Source organism: Thamnophis sirtalis, unplaced genomic scaffold (genome assembly GCF_051295495.1).
Source record: "Thamnophis sirtalis isolate CommonGarterSnake01/CBP01778 unplaced genomic scaffold, rThaSir2_p1.2 scaffold_12, whole genome shotgun sequence".
NCBI classification, from domain to species: domain Eukaryota; kingdom Metazoa; phylum Chordata; class Lepidosauria; order Squamata; family Natricidae; genus Thamnophis; species Thamnophis sirtalis.
In genome coordinates this window covers 45,886,733-45,902,654 of record NW_028261392.1, presented here as the reverse complement: position 1 = coordinate 45,902,654, position 15,922 = coordinate 45,886,733, and the positions used below count along the sequence as shown (strand labels likewise).

Here is a 15,922-nt window from a genome sequence, read left to right as displayed (position 1 = left end):
CGCGGGCCGCCCAACTCCTGCTCATACACCGCGAGGAAGGCGTCCTCGGGACGCAGGCCCACGCGAGCCGAGAGAAAACGGGCTGTTTTTATCTTTGCGTACGACGTTGGGCGAATGCCTTTGTCCGGAGAATCGGCCGTCCCAGCGTGCTTACCTCGGACCGTGGGAAGTCCGCCTCTTTCCTCGGAAGCGTGCGTGAAAGCACAATCTTAGTCTAAATCCAATGTTGAAGCTGTGTGTGTACGAAGTAGGGATGTCACCGCTCTTGAAATAAAGGAAAAGAGCCAGTGCCGTCTCCATTTGAGATCCTCGGCTGAATAACAGAATAACAGTCGGAAAGGACCTTGGAGGTCTTCCAATCCAACCCCATGCTCAGGCAGGAGACCCTATATTATTTCAGACAAATGGTTGCCCAATCGCTTCTTAAACACTTCCGGTGTTGGAGCACCCACAACTTCTGAGGCAAGTCGTTCCACTGGTTAATTGTTCTCCCTGTCAGGAAATTTCTCCTTCGTTCTAGGTTGCGTCTCTCCTTGACTAGTTTCCATTCATTGTTTCTTCTTCTGCCTTCTGGTGCTTTGGAGAATAAATTGGCACCCACCCCTCTTCTTTGTGGCAACCCCTCAAATATTGGAACACTGCTATCATGTCCCCCCTAGTGCTTCTTTTGACTAGACTAGACATACCCAATTCCGGCAACTGTTCTTATGTTTTATCCTTCAATCCTCTAATCATTTTTGTTGCTCTTCTCTTTACTCTTTCCAGAGTTTCAACATCTTTTTATAGTGTAACCAAAAATGTATGCATTGTTTCAAGTATGGTCTTACCAAGGAATTATAAAGTGGTGCTAGCATATTATGTGATCTTGATTCATCCTGTTAATGCAGCCTAGGACTGCATTGGCTTTTTGGCAGCGGTAGCTGCTGGCTCCTATTTAAATGATTGTCCACCTGGATTCTAGCTAAATCAAGACAGTTCTATGCCTGAGCATTTGGGGTTTTTTTTTTGGTAGAACCTTACTTTTCTCATCGAATTTCATTTTGTTAGATAGGGTCCAGTGTTCAAGTCTGTCAAGATCTTTCCACATCTTGAGCCTATCTTCTAGAGTGTTGGCTCATTTGGTGTCATGTGCAAATTTCATAAGTTCACCTTCTATTCCCTTGTCTAAATCTTACAAAGATTTTGAAAATTTTTGCCTAAGGCAGAGCCACACTGAATGCTTCCCTCCATGTAAATGCAGTTCCATTAAGAACTATTGGGTGTGGTTGGTCAGCCAGTTACAAATCCATCTGTGGGTGATGCTATCTAACCCACATTTTTCTATCTAATCAAGTAGTAAGTTGTGGTCTTTATCAAATGCCTTACTGAAGTCAAAGTAAATTATATCCACAGCACTTCACTGCTCTGCTAATTTTGTCACATTGTCAAAGAATGCAATAAGATTTGTCTGGCATGATCTGTTTTTGACAAACCCTTGTTGGCTTCTGGTTATGAGTTTATTTGCTCTAGGTTTGTTGCTTATCTTTTTCCAGAATCTTTCCTGGTATTGATGCCAGGCTGATAAGTCTGTAATTTATTGGATCCATTCTCCCTCCCCCCTTTTTAAAGATTGAAACCGCATCAGCACTTTTCTAGTCATCTGGTAGTTTTTTGGTGCTCCAGGATCTTTGAAAGAAATGGTCAAATGTTTCTGAGATCACATCTGTCAGTTCCTTCAGAACTTTGAGCATTTGGTCTGGTGATTTGAACTAATCTAGAGTCGTAGATGTTCTCTTACTATTTTCTTGCTTATTTTGACTTGCATTCCTAATCTATATTTTACAAAAAAAATATTGGTTGGATCCCACCAAGTTTTGGTAATGGCAACAATATCATATCTGCCCTCATGTACTTGAATTTCTAGTTTACCCTGTTTATTCCTCATACTGAAACTGAGATGTGAATATAATAAAGAACACTTGCAAAACAGTGTCTTAATCGTCAACCTCAGTAGCTGTTAATGCTACTCTGCTAATATTTTTAGTCAAGTTACCTGAATTCTTTGGATGACTTAGTGGATGATTTAGAATGTAGCAAAATCAATAAAGCAGATAAAAAATTTTAAAAATGCAAATCAAAGCTACTAATCTAAAATCCTTGGTTTTATTATGTTGATAGCAATAACACTTAGACTTATATACTGCTTTACAGTGCTTTATAGCCTCTCTAAGCGGTTTACAAAGTTGGCATATTGACCCCAACAATCCGAGTCTTCATTTCACTGACCTGGGAAGGATGGAAGGCTGATTCAACCTTGAGTGAGAATTGAACTGCTGGCAGTCAGCAGAAGTAGCCTGCAGTGCTGCATTTTAACCATTGTGCCACCACGGCTCTGATAATGGATAATATAAAATTTACTTAATAGTCCAGCTCTGTAAATTTTAAGAGTCCATTCATCTTGGAAAAAATGAGTTATGATCAGATTCATTGGATGGCAGTGATGGTGAACCTATTCAGCAACGAGTGCCAAAAAGGGAGCGTGCCCGCACTTCGTGTGCTCATCAGGCCCAGAAGAGGAGCTGCCCAGGGTGCAGTTTTTATGCACCCAAAAACTTACTTTTGGCGCACGCATGCGCGCTAGGCAGCTATTCTTCCAGTTACTGGCGTGCATGCACGGATGACGATCAGCTGGCTAGCATGCATGCTCACATAGAAAAATGGAAGACCAGCTCTTCCAGTTTCTGGCACTGTTGCACGCACAAAGGCCAGCTGATCATTTTGCGCACATGCGAGCCAGAAACCAGGAAGAGGAATGCCGCTCTTGCCAGGTGACATGGCTCTGCTGCCACTTCAGGCACGTGTGCTATGGGTTCGCCATCATGGCAATAGGGAAGCAGATTAAAGAAATCAGAACATTGTTGGGGATAAATCCAAGTGTTGACTTTGACATTAATTAATAATCAGAATGACTCCACATCTTATACAGTTTTCTTGTCTGCCATAAAATATCTGATGTTCTTTTGATGTAAAGTGACCCATTCCAGTCCATTTGACTTCTTTGGTTCCAAGACGGCTAATGTTTATTCAATTTTAACATTTCTGCTTTGGAAACAATGTTCAAATTAGCTGAACAATGGGAAAATGATGCTTTTGAATTGTGGTGCTGAATAAAATTATTGAGAATATCTTGACTCACAAGAAAAACAAATACCGTATATACTCGAGTATAGGCCGACCCGAATATAAGCCGAGGCACCTAATTTTACCACAAAAAACTGGAAAAGTTATTGACTCGAGTATAAGCCTAGGGTGGGAAATGCAGCAGCTACCGGTAAATTTCAAAAATAAAAATAGATACCAATAATGTTTTTGAATATTTATTTCAAAGAAAAACAGTAAACTAGCTCTGTAAGTGGAAAAGAGGGTCAATAAAAACAATATGGTATCAACAATAACTTTAAAAGTACAAAAACCTTAGCTCATTCAGCAACCAAGCTAAAACGCAAGAGTTAAAATCCTTCAAAACTCATACAAAGCGCTGTCTTCACTGCCATCCATAGCATTACTAATGCCACATTTCTTGAAGGCGCGTTGCACCATGTCCTCCGGAATCTCTTCCCATGCATCACAAACCCACTTTGCTATCAATTCTATGTCGGGCTTCATCAGATTTCCACCTTTTGTCAGTGGGGCTTGACCTGGAATGGGGAGGAATTGGGGATTTCATAGTATCCTTCCCCTGGAATGGGGAGGAATTGGGGATTTTATAGTATCCTTCCCCTGAAGTGGGGAGGAATTGGGGATTTCATAGTATCCTTCCCCTGGAGTGGGGAGGAAATGTGGATTTCATAGTATCCTTCCCCTGGAGTGGGGAGGAATTGGGGATTTCATAGTATCCTTCCCCTGGAGTGGGGAGGAAATGTGGATTTCATAGTATCCTTCTGGAGTGGGGAGGAATTGGGGATTTCATAGTATCCTTCCCCTGGAGTGGGGAGGAAATGTGGATTTCATAGTATCCTTCCCCTGGAGTGGGGAGGAAATGTGGATTTCATAGTATCCTTCCCCTGGAGTGGGGAGGAATTGGGGATTTCATAGTATCCTTCCCTTGGAGTGGGGAGGAAATGTGGATTTCATAGTATCCTACCCCTGGAGTGGGGAGGAATTGGTGATTTCATAGTATCCTACCCCTGGAGTGGGGAGGAAATGTGGATTTCATAGTATCCTTCCCCTGGAGTGGGGAGGAAATGTGGATTTCATAGTATCCTTCCCCTGGAGTGGGGAGGAAATGGGGATTTCATAGTATCCTTCCCCTGGAGTGGGGAGGAAATGGGGATTTCATAGTATCCTTCCCCTGGAGTGGGGAGGGAATGGGGATTTTGCAGTATCCTACCCCTGGAGTGGGGAGGAAATGTGGATTTCATAGTATCCTACCCCTGGAGTGGGGAGGATTTGGGGATTTCATAGTATCCTTCCCCTGGAGTGGGGAGGAAATGTGGATTTCATAGTATCCTTCCCCTGGAGTGGGGAGGAAATGTGGATTTCATAGTATCCTACCCCTGGAGTGGGGAGGATTTGGGGATTTCATAGTATCCTTCCCCTGGAGTGGGGAGGAAATGTGGATTTCATAGTATCCTTCCCCTGGAGTGGGGAGGAAATGTGGATTTCATAGTATCCTACCCCTGGAGTGGGGAGGAATTGGGGATTTCATAGTATCCTTCCCCTGGAGTGGGGAGGAAATGTGGATTTCATAGTATCCTTCTGGAGTGGGGAGGAATTGGGGATTTCATAGTATCCTTCCCCTGGAGTGGGGAGGAAATGTGGATTTCATAGTATCCTTCCCCTGGAGTGGGGAGGAAATGTGGATTTCATAGTATCCTTCCCCTGGAGTGGGGAGGAATTGGGGATTTCATAGTATCCTTCCCTTGGAGTGGGGAGGAAATGTGGATTTCATAGTATCCTACCCCTGGAGTGGGGAGGAATTGGTGATTTCATAGTATCCTACCCCTGGAGTGGGGAGGAAATGTGGATTTCATAGTATCCTTCCCCTGGAGTGGGGAGGAAATGTGGATTTCATAGTATCCTTCCCCTGGAGTGGGGAGGAAATGGGGATTTCATAGTATCCTTCCCCTGGAGTGGGGAGGAAATGGGGATTTCATAGTATCCTTCCCCTGGAGTGGGGAGGGAATGGGGATTTTGCAGTATCCTACCCCTGGAGTGGGGAGGAAATGTGGATTTCATAGTATCCTACCCCTGGAGTGGGGAGGATTTGGGGATTTCATAGTATCCTTCCCCTGGAGTGGGGAGGAAATGTGGATTTCATAGTATCCTTCCCCTGGAGTGGGGAGGAAATGTGGATTTCATAGTATCCTACCCCTGGAGTGGGGAGGATTTGGGGATTTCATAGTATCCTTCCCCTGGAGTGGGGAGGAAATGTGGATTTCATAGTATCCTTCCCCTGGAGTGGGGAGGAAATGTGGATTTCATAGTATCCTTCCCCTGGAGTGGGGAGGAAATGTGGATTTCATAGTATCCTACCCCTGGAGTGGGGAGGGAATGGGGATTTCATAGTATCCTTCCCCTGGAATGGGGAGGGAATGGGGATTTTGCAGTATCCTACCCCTAGAGTGGGGAGGAAATGTGGATTTCATAGTATCCTACCCCTGGAGTGGGGAGGATTTGGGGATTTCATAGTATCCTACCCCTGGAGTGGGGAGGAAATGTGGATTTCATAGTATCCTTCCCCTGGAGTGGGGAGGAAATGTGGATTTCATAGTATCCTTCCCCTGGAGTGGGGAGGAAATGTGGATTTCATAGTATCCTACCCCTGGAGTGGGGAGGGAATGTGGATTTCATAGTATCCTTCCCCTGGAGTGGGGAGGGAATGGGGATTTTGCAGTATCCTACCCCTGGAGTGGGGAGGAAATGTGGATTTCATAGTATCCTTCCCCTGGAGTGGGGAGGAAATGTGGATTTCATAGTATCCTACCCCTGGAGTGGGGAGGGAATGGTGATTTCATAATATCCTACCCCTGGAGTGGCCAGGCAGGCTAGGAAACGGAATGAACGAGTGTGCAGGCAGGGGGGGAAACGGAATGAACGAGCGGGCAGGCAGGCTAGGAAACGGAATGAACGAGTGGCCAGGCAGGGGGGGGAAACGGAATGAACGAGCGGGTAGGCAGGCTAGGAAACGGAATGAACGAGTGTGCAGGCAGGGGGGGAAACGGAATGAACGAGTGGCCAGGCAGGCTAGGAAACAGAATGAACGAGTGTGCAGGCAGGGGGGGAAACGGAATGAACGAGCGGGCAGGCAGGGGAGGAAATGGAATGAACGAGCGGCCAGGCTGGCAAGGAAACCGAATGAGTGAGCGGGCGGGCAGGCAGGCGAGGAAACGGGGACGGGCACTGACTCGAGTATAAGCCGAGGCGGCTTTTTTCAGCCCAAAAAGTGGGCTGAAAAACTCGGCTTATACTCGAGTATATACGGTAATTCAATACAGTAAATTAGTTGCTCACTGCAAGCATTAATAAAAGCTTAAATAGTTTGGACACACAATGTAAAGGCACAAAGCAATGGAAAAATTAAACACCATTGAAAAATTATTTGGAAAAATTGAAGGCAATTGAAAAAGAGGACAGAAGAGAAGACTAGGTACTGATGACACATGAGTTTACAAGGACTTATAGAAGTAGTTGCTATCAGACTTCCTGGCTAAGTAATGTCTTTTGAGTTATGAAAATTTGGAAGCAACCTGAATGACTGAAGAAGAAAAGGGTCTATGGCTGGGGCTGTCCTGAAAATTTACAAGTAACAGAAAGGATTCTCATTTTTAAAAAAAACCTGTTTAGTCTTGCATAGGCAGTTATGAGTATTAAAACAGATTATAGAGGTAGTCCTTAACTTACAACGGTTCATTTAATGACCATTCAAAGTTACGGAACTGAAAAAAGTGACAAGACCATTTTTCATACTTATGACCATTTCAGCATCCCCATACTCACATTTGTGACAGTTGCAGTGGCCCATGGTCATGTGATCCTCTTTGGCAACCTGAACAGCAAAGTCAATGGGGAAATCAGATTTACTTTACCATTGATTAATTTAACAACTGCAGTAATTCAGTTAACAAATGTGACAAGAAAAATTGTAAAATTGGGCAAAACTCACTTAACAAATTTCTCACAATATAGGTTTTGAGCTCAATTGTGGTCATAAATTGAGGACTACCTGTACTGGAAATCAATCATCATTCAGCCTGAGAAGGAGAAGATTGCAAAAACAAAGCTAAACTTTTTCCATCTGGCATGGGATCAGTGGTGGGTTCCTACAGGTTTTGCTGAACTGGTGGTAGTTTGATGGCCTGGGTCGCTGGAAGCGGCAGCGACCGAGGCCTGCCATGCTCCTGAAGTGGTTCCCTGTGCTGCACCATAGGCTCCGCCCTCTTGTTTTTCAGTTCTGCACATGCGCAGAACAATTTAAATTTAATTTTATTTCATTTTTAACTTTGCACATGTGCAGACCTATTTATGGTCAACTGTGCACACGTGTGGAGCATGTGTCACGCATATGAGCAAAGTGAGACTGCACAGAAAATTGTGCGTGCACCGAACCAGCAGTAATGCCAGCAGCAACGCACCCCTGTGTGGGATGGATTATTGTTTTTTATTTTAATTGTTTTTTTTATTTTTTTAAAAAAATATTGTGTTTTTATTTGTAAATCTAGAATTGCTCTGAATGAGTAGGTGGAAAGAAAAGAAAGGAAAGGAAAGAAAGAAAAAGGATGAGGAAGGCTTTTGGTTGTTTTGGTCAAGCTAGTAGTAAGGCCAAAGAAAATTGAACATCTTCAGCATAATTATATATTTCTTCCAGATTAGCCTGTAACAGTAGTATTAGAAGTTATTGAAACATATTATTAATGAACTATTTTAATTGTGATTTTTAATTTTATTTTGTCAATTTTAGTATGTTTTATTGACTTTTAAAAAATGAGTCATGTTGAACATTTGTATAAAGAGTTGGCATAAATTCAACAATATATTTTTACAAATTTTAAAACATATCGCCATTACATCAGTTTTCAGAGTTGCTACCACATTGTAAAGAAATCTGAAATTATGAAGGATTAATTTTACAATCAGAATTATTTTCTTTTCTTTAGTTATTGCAGTCAGTTTTTTCTTGATTGCTATAAAATTGAAGGATTAATTTTACAATCAGAATTATTTTCTTTACTTATTGCGTCAGTTTTGTCTTGATTGCTATAAAATTGAAATCCAATCAAGCAATACATAGATAAACAATCCTCATTGTGGAGTTGGGGAAAAAAAACCATCAGAAACTGGCAGTGGCAAAATACTTCAATATTAGTATCAAGAAAATACAGATTTCTCCACATAATCATTATGGGTTGAGCTTAAGCCGAAGATAATAACATGCATTTTTTTAATGTCCCACTAGATGGCCTAAAAGCCTAACTTCTATTCAAGAATGACAATGGAAAATATTTATTTCACAAAACTGTAGGTCAGGCTAACCAAATAGATTACTGGAGCACTGAAACTGTTGAAAATGAATAACAGCTGTCTCTTATTTTTCCAAAGAAAAAAAATCTCAAGTTCTCAGAAGCAATATACTTGTTTTCCTGTGAATATTTTTTTGACCTTGTGAAATCAAGATGATCATTTTAGTGGCTACACTATTTGAAATAATCTTAGCAAATTTTTAAAAGAAGCATATCTAAATATTGATGGGCAGATTTAGAATGATATCATTCTTCTCCCAAAAGTGCTTTTCAAAAGGCAACTGGATTTTCTTTGTTTTTTTCCTTGAAGACATTTTGCTTCTCAACCAAGAAGCTTCTTCTAGTCTTACTGAATGGTGGGGAATAGAAGGATTTATATTCTATTCATAATCTGGTTATTAGCAATAGCAATAGCAGTAGACTTATATACCGCTTCATAGGCCTTTCAGGCCTCTCTAAGCGGTTTACAGAGAGTCAGCATATTGCCCCCAACAATCTGGGTCCTCATTTTACCCACCTCGGAAGGATGGAAGGCTGAGTCAACCCTGAGCCGGTGAGATTTGAACCGCTGACCTGCTGATCTAGCAGTAGCCTGCAGTGCTGCTTTTAACCACTGCGCCACCTTGGCTCTTTTATTAGTACACTGAAGGTCAGTCATTAACTCTGATAGCCATTGAAGCCACTTGGGGGTCTATATCATCTTTTCTAATAAGAAAGGACTTGCAAATTCTTAAGCATTTGATGAACTTGATTACTCACATGCTTTTCTGTTTTGCATGTTATATATTATAGTAGCACAATCTCAATGCTGAGCAGTTGTACATTTTGGCAATAATATGAAAAAAATTCTTTCCCATGATTGCAGATATTATTCAATACATTTATCACCTGTAACCAAATCAAAGCTTATTTTGTATAATTGTTATCAATAATAATTATTATTAACAAATTAACAAATAATACAAATATTATTTGTATTAAATAATACAAATATTTATCAGCACATTATTTAGCAAGCAAAATAAATAGCTACCAGTAATTGTAAACTTTTGTGGAAAAATGAAGATATTTATATTTTGTATTTGTTTGAATGCAATATAGTATATTTTTCTCAAAGTGGAAGCATTTTATTTACTATATCTTTGACAATCTTATCAATTTTTGTATTGGTGCAGTTTAATTTTCAATTAATTTTTAATTACATGTAATAGGTTTAAGCAATTTAAGCAATTTCACTTAAGGCATAGTGCTTTTTATTTATATCATTAACTTTTTTTATATATTTCACAGCTATTATATGTCTTACAATATATGCATTGTTACTCTCTTTATTTGCTGCCACATCATTGCAAACGAAAGTGTGGATACACATGAATAAATTCTAGGAACTTTTTTCAAATTGTACTGTCTTACTTAAATACTATCTGCCCAATATAGATTTTTCAGAGATGCTCTTGTGTTATCCCAAGGATAAGACCAGACAAGTCAACATAAGGATTTCAAATTGTGATTGTTTTAAAAATTGTCTTAAAATCATCATCTTCCTTTTGCATTCAAAGTTATCAGCACTGATGAAATTGGTAATTCCTTCTGTCTTTCAACAGGATGTCTATGTGCCTTAGTTTTATTCCAGTTGATAAACCTGGTACTAAATCTGAGCAAAAGCCATAACTGCATGCATATAGAAACATCACGTCTCTTCTAACACTTAGCATGTTAGGAAGGCTTTCTATCTTCTACATCTATGTCTAAAATGGGGTACTGCTGGAATTTTGTGAGTGAATAATTCGAAATGATCAGAAAGGTTCTCATATTGTGGGCTTCATTAGTTATTTATATGCAAAGTTTCTTTGATTTATTAATTTTAATGTATTTTGAACCAGTGTTTGAGTCAAGATTGAATGTGTATTTTGGTCCATGGTCTTTCCCATTGCCATCTCTGTGACTTATCAACCTCTACATATTCCTTCTTGATGCTTGAAGATGGCTCAGGCAATAGAAAACAATTCAAAGGATAGGTTTTCATAATTTGCAAAGCCGCAGCAATGCATTTTGGTTTTGACTTAGCATGGTGTAAATACCCAGTCACTGTTGTTTAAAGTGATTTAGAATGTTTGGGAATCCAGCCTATAGTACTTTATTCAGTAAATCATGGCTAAACAAATCCTGGCTTGGTGTGTCATTTTGAATTGTCTCCAGATTTGTAGAGTTCAAATATCCAGTTTTGCCTGCATTTGCACTGACAGATTACTGCTGAAATTTATGGTGTAGCCAATTTAGTTCTGAATTGTCCATACTTGATGAAAGTTGTTTGTAGTGTTTTTCAGTAGTATCATCTGTCATAATTTGCAAGTGCTTCTGGATGATAAACATGGTGGATTACGCCAGAATAGAAAATAATACTTTCATCTCCTTAAACTAAAGTATAACAAAATTCTAAATATATTTATTTTGATAAACGGAATGATGTATTGGCACCTTGGCTAGCCGATTTCTGAACCAAAAGATGACTCTTGGACACAATCATATACAGTGTATCCAGACCTTCCAGCTGATGTTGCAGCAAGATTGGACACAAGGAGCAAGTCTCCGGGCTCCCACACTGAGTTCTCCCCGCTGGAGGAGCTAAAGCTAAAGTAAAGTTGACACAGAAGGTTGATAATTTTCTACATCTAGTTGTGTCTATTATTCTATTTTAATATCATAGGTAGTATTAAAATATTAATATATTTTGGCTGATTCACAAAACTACAAATCTTCTCCAATGGTCAAGACTCTCTTTAATAACTGATACCAGCTCAGAATTAGGAATCCTCATAGCTCTAGTGGTCAGAGACTGTTATTTATTTAATTATTTTTCTCTGTTTCCAGCCAATCCGAGTCCTTAAAAATTGGCAGATTTCAACCACCCACAACAAAACAATACAGAGCAACTAATTATTTTTAAAGTAGTAGATTAAAGCCACAACTTTTATCCTTATATTTCAAACAAAAGAATATTCCATGCTTCCTTATTCTGGCTGCATCTTGTTTTATAGTAAAGAAGAAGTCTCAAAAATTGCATTCAAAGCTTCAAAAGCGGGTGGTAAGCTGTAACTAAAGAGAGCGTCTTTAGCTTGTAAGGTCTCATAAATTGTTTAAGAATTTAAGGACATGGTTTCTTGTTCATTTGAAAAATAAATTCTAAAATGGCTGTTTTATCCAACAATGATGTAGTTTCAACCCCACCTCCCAGGTTCAGCTCACCAGTTATCTTGGAAGCTCAGCTTCTAAAACTGCTTGCAGGCTGTTGCTGTTAGGAGGATCTTGAGTGATGATTCTGGGACTTTCCTTAATCTTGGAAAGTCAAGCAGACAAAAGGAAGCCTTCTTCTTTTGTTGTTGAGTTGGAAAAACAACAGTCCAGAGAGACGAGATTCTCTGGGTGTGTCAGCTGCTGGTCATGTTTTCATCAGAAGTCCTCAGGAGTTGACCTATGGTAAATTAAATGTATTGGACATGATTTAGAAAGGCACTTCTCTGTAGAAGGCCTCACAACTGACAATGTATACTGTAGCAGAGCAAAAGCCATGAGGTCAAAGGAACTGCCTGCAGAACTCAAGAGACAGGATTATTGCAAGGCAAAGATCTGGGGAAGGCCTCAATAAAATTTTGACTGCACTGAAGGTTCCTAAGAGCACAGTGGCCTCCATAATTCTTGAATGGAAGAGATTTGACACAACCAGGACTTTTCTAAGAACTGGTCATGTGGTCAAACTGAACAATTGGGGGAGAAGGATCTTTGTAGGAGAGGTGACTTGACTGAGCTCCAAAAATCCTGTAAGGAGATGGGACAGTTCCAGAAGGACAACCATTTCTGCAGTCCTCTACCAATCTGGGCTTTATGGCAGAGTGGCTAGATGGAAGCCTCTTGATGCAAAACATGAAAGGACTGAAGGACTGTGAGGAACAAGATTCTCTGGTCTGATGAAACCAAGATTGAACTGTTTGGCCACAATTCTAAATGTTATGTCTGAAGGTAACCAGGTACCACTCATCACCTGCCCAATATTCAACAGTGAAGCATGGTGGTGGCAGCATCATGCTGTGGGTCTGTTTTTCAGCAGCAGGGACTGGGAGACTGGTCAGGGTTGAGGGAAAGCTGAACGGAGCAAAGTACAGGGATATCCTCAATGAAAACCTGTTCCACAACACTCAGGACCTGAGGCTGGGCCAAAGGTTCACTTTCCAACATGATAATGATCCTAAGCACACAGCCAGGACAACACGGGAGTGGCTTAGGGACAACTGTGAATATACTAAAGTGGCCCAGCCAGAACGCTGACTTGATCCCTATTGAATATCTCTGGAGGGACTTGAAAATGGCTGTCCACCTATGGTTGCCATCCAACCTGACTGATCTTGAGAGGATTTGCAAGGAAGAATGGCAGGAAATCCCCTTATCCAGGTGTACAAAACTTGTTATGTCATATCCCAAAGGACTCGGGACTGTAATTGATGCAAAAGGTGTTCAACAAAATACAAAATGCACTGTGTTTGGTTTGGGCATGGATTCTGAGCATCTGTTTTGGGAACAAGCATTTTGGAGTGCGGAGAACATGAAAACAAGGCCATTCACAGGGACATACAGATACTGAAAAGCTTGGGGAAAGGTTGCATTTAAATTCAAGGGCCAAGTTGCCCTACTCCTATACTATAACCTCCCAAATTGTCTCACACCACTTCTGCTAATCTACCCAGATTATTTCAATTTCCCCATTATGATATTCATGTATATTCACATACATATCCATAAGAAAGCAATCGTAAATAACTTTTGTACTGTTGCTAAAAAATTATATGGCATGTCCACGTAGTCACTAGAATTGAGTCTAAGTTGATGGGTCGATGAGCCTTTAATCTTTAAAATACATCCAGTATGCATTAAATAGAGATGTTTAATTAATGTATAGAGATTATTATTTGAAGCATGTTGCATTTTTCTCATAGAGAAAATGAGTATTCATTCGCTTGAACCCTAATTTATTTTTAATATCTGTTCTACTATTAATGGTCTATCAACAACAAGCTAACTAGATAAGAACTTAATATTTCTTCTCATAGTGCAGTTTGTGGTTGTTTCTGATATAGTAATTCTAACTCGGATTAGAGTGAGTATCAGTGATTTATCAAGCTCCCAGTTCACATCAGGAAGTATTCCGCTGTTCATGCATTCCTCAGACAATCCTTAAGTCAGGGGCCATATATTTCCCCTGAGATCATTTGAAAAAACAAAAATTAAAAAGAAACTTCATTGCAATCTACTCATGTACCTCCAATATGTCTTGTATCTCACTAGTCCAAAGCTCAGCTATTTTTTTTAGCCTTGTAATTTACCTTTTTGTTGCTCCAGTAACAAGAAGTATAGAGAAAGCTCATATCTCTGAATGTAAAATATTTACTGCAAGGATCCCACATTATTATTCCATTAGTATAATATTAAGCCACCAGATATCAGGGTGGTAAAAACAAGAAATTGAAAGCAAGCATGTATTAATAAAAGAAAAAGACCACAGTTGTATTATAAACATAATGGTAGATTTTTTTAGTATAAAAAAGTCATCATTCTAAATTTAAGGAACAGTTTTATATTAGATATAATGTGCCTAGCAGCTAGAATACACGTACTCTGACCAGAGTTGAAATTTCTAACCCTGACCATACTTTATCTTATACTAATGTCTGCATGTTTACTGGCTGAGGTCAAAGATTGCTTCCCACTATCCTCTGACATTAGAAATTTACCAAGTTTACTTCAGATATCTTGTTTATTTTGTTTCCAGCTTCCTGTCTTATACCCAGGGGATACATTCATTCTAGATTAAGTTCTCTTGTGCAAATGTATGCACAGTTAATTTAGAGCACATTAAAAAATAATAATTTACATTTTCCCTAAAAACTTTTTTCCAGAGTAAAATTAATGCTATGTCCAGTTATACACTGAAAAATATTGTAACAGTAAGTGGAACACCACTCAATAGAATTTCTGACTGAAAATCAGCCCAAACATATTTTTAGACAGGAATAAGAAATTGATACAAGGCTTAGATAACAGCAGAAGTATGTTCTCAGTTGTGGCAATACGTGTATTTTTTTAAAAGAAGTACATCTTTTAAAATGCAAACATGATGTGTGGCAAGACTGCAATTAAAAGATTCCAGTTCTTAAGGACTGAATATGACCTTGTTTTTCCATTAGCTTTCACATTTTGAATGGTTTATGGGACAGATGCACTAGCAATAATAATAAAGATGAAGACATACAACATCAGTTCAGCAAACAGCTGCTCTGGTGTCATAAGATGATGTATTCAAGAACCAATGACAGTTGAAACAAGCATAACACCCATCAAGCATTGCCAATTTTTCAGCCTTTGTTGTTAAAGTCTGTGGCTTTAACAACAATTTCATAATACAGACATTAAGAGCGAATGGATATTTCTTTCAATATGGAAATTGTGTAACTTTCTGATTGCTGATCACAGTCCTTTGTAAAATCACCAAATCGCGATTGTTTGTTGTTTCTTGAAACTTTATTTTACAATCCTAATTGCTAAATGCTAACATTCATTTGTCTTGAAAAGATATATGTTAACACATAACCCACTCGCATGCGCACAATCGTAGATTTGTGGAGCATGGAGAGAATGGTATTCTGCATAGCATTAAAGAATGTTATCAAGTTTGTCTCAACGGGATAAGGCAGTGATGGCTAACCTTTTCCTTATGGTGTGCCAACGCACGCATGCCCACACCAATTCAATCCTCCCCGGCCACCTGCGCATGTGTGCGCAAACCCCCTCCCCCACGCATGCATGCATGACCCCTCCCCAGGCTCCAGAGGCTTTCCTAAAGCCTGGGGAGGGTGAAAAACGCCCCCAATGGGCCAACTGGAAGTTTGTTCCCGAACTTCTGGTTGGCTTGTTGGGGCTGTTTTTTTGCCTTCCCCAGACTCCGGAGGCTTTCCTAAAGCCTGGGAAGGGCAGAAATGGCCTCCCCTGGCCCTCCGGAAGGCTGAAAATCAGCTGGCCAGCGAGCGCATGCGCACTGGAGCTAATGGCTAGCGTGCCAGCAAATATGGCTCCACGTGCCACCTGTGGCACGTGTGCCATAGGTTCGGCATCATGGGGATAAGGTGTCCAGCCTTTGCTGAACATTTTGGATACTAGCAGGGTCTATTAAATTGTTTTTTTATTTCAAAGAAGAATTAAAATAATTAAGTACTTGAATTCCAAAATGATTTTAGACTTCATTTTTTCTCCTATGTCATCTGATAAACTATTTCTACTAGACCTTTAGAAATAAAACATTGAAAATGGCCAGGAAAAGTGAAGGCATGGATCTCTTTATGGGCCTAAGTAGAGAGCGCAGTGGCACAGCACTTTAA

The 15,922-nt window shown here is 40.0% G+C and overlaps 1 protein-coding gene across 2 annotated transcripts in view; it reads right to left on the bottom strand.

Moving 5' to 3' along the window:
• The window catches only part of MSL3 (MSL complex subunit 3), a 29,426-nt gene extending 28,952 nt beyond the window's left edge, over positions 1-474 (bottom strand). The window contains exon 1 of one of the 2 annotated variants that reach the window (XM_087726779.1): positions 155-474. The gene's annotated coding sequence lies outside the window, so the exon portion shown is untranslated. Of the gene's footprint in view, positions 43-154 lie in introns of those variants that run through there. The other variant, XM_014054316.2, reaches the window with a different exon arrangement.
• Between the last annotated feature and the right edge of the window lie 15,448 nt (positions 475-15,922).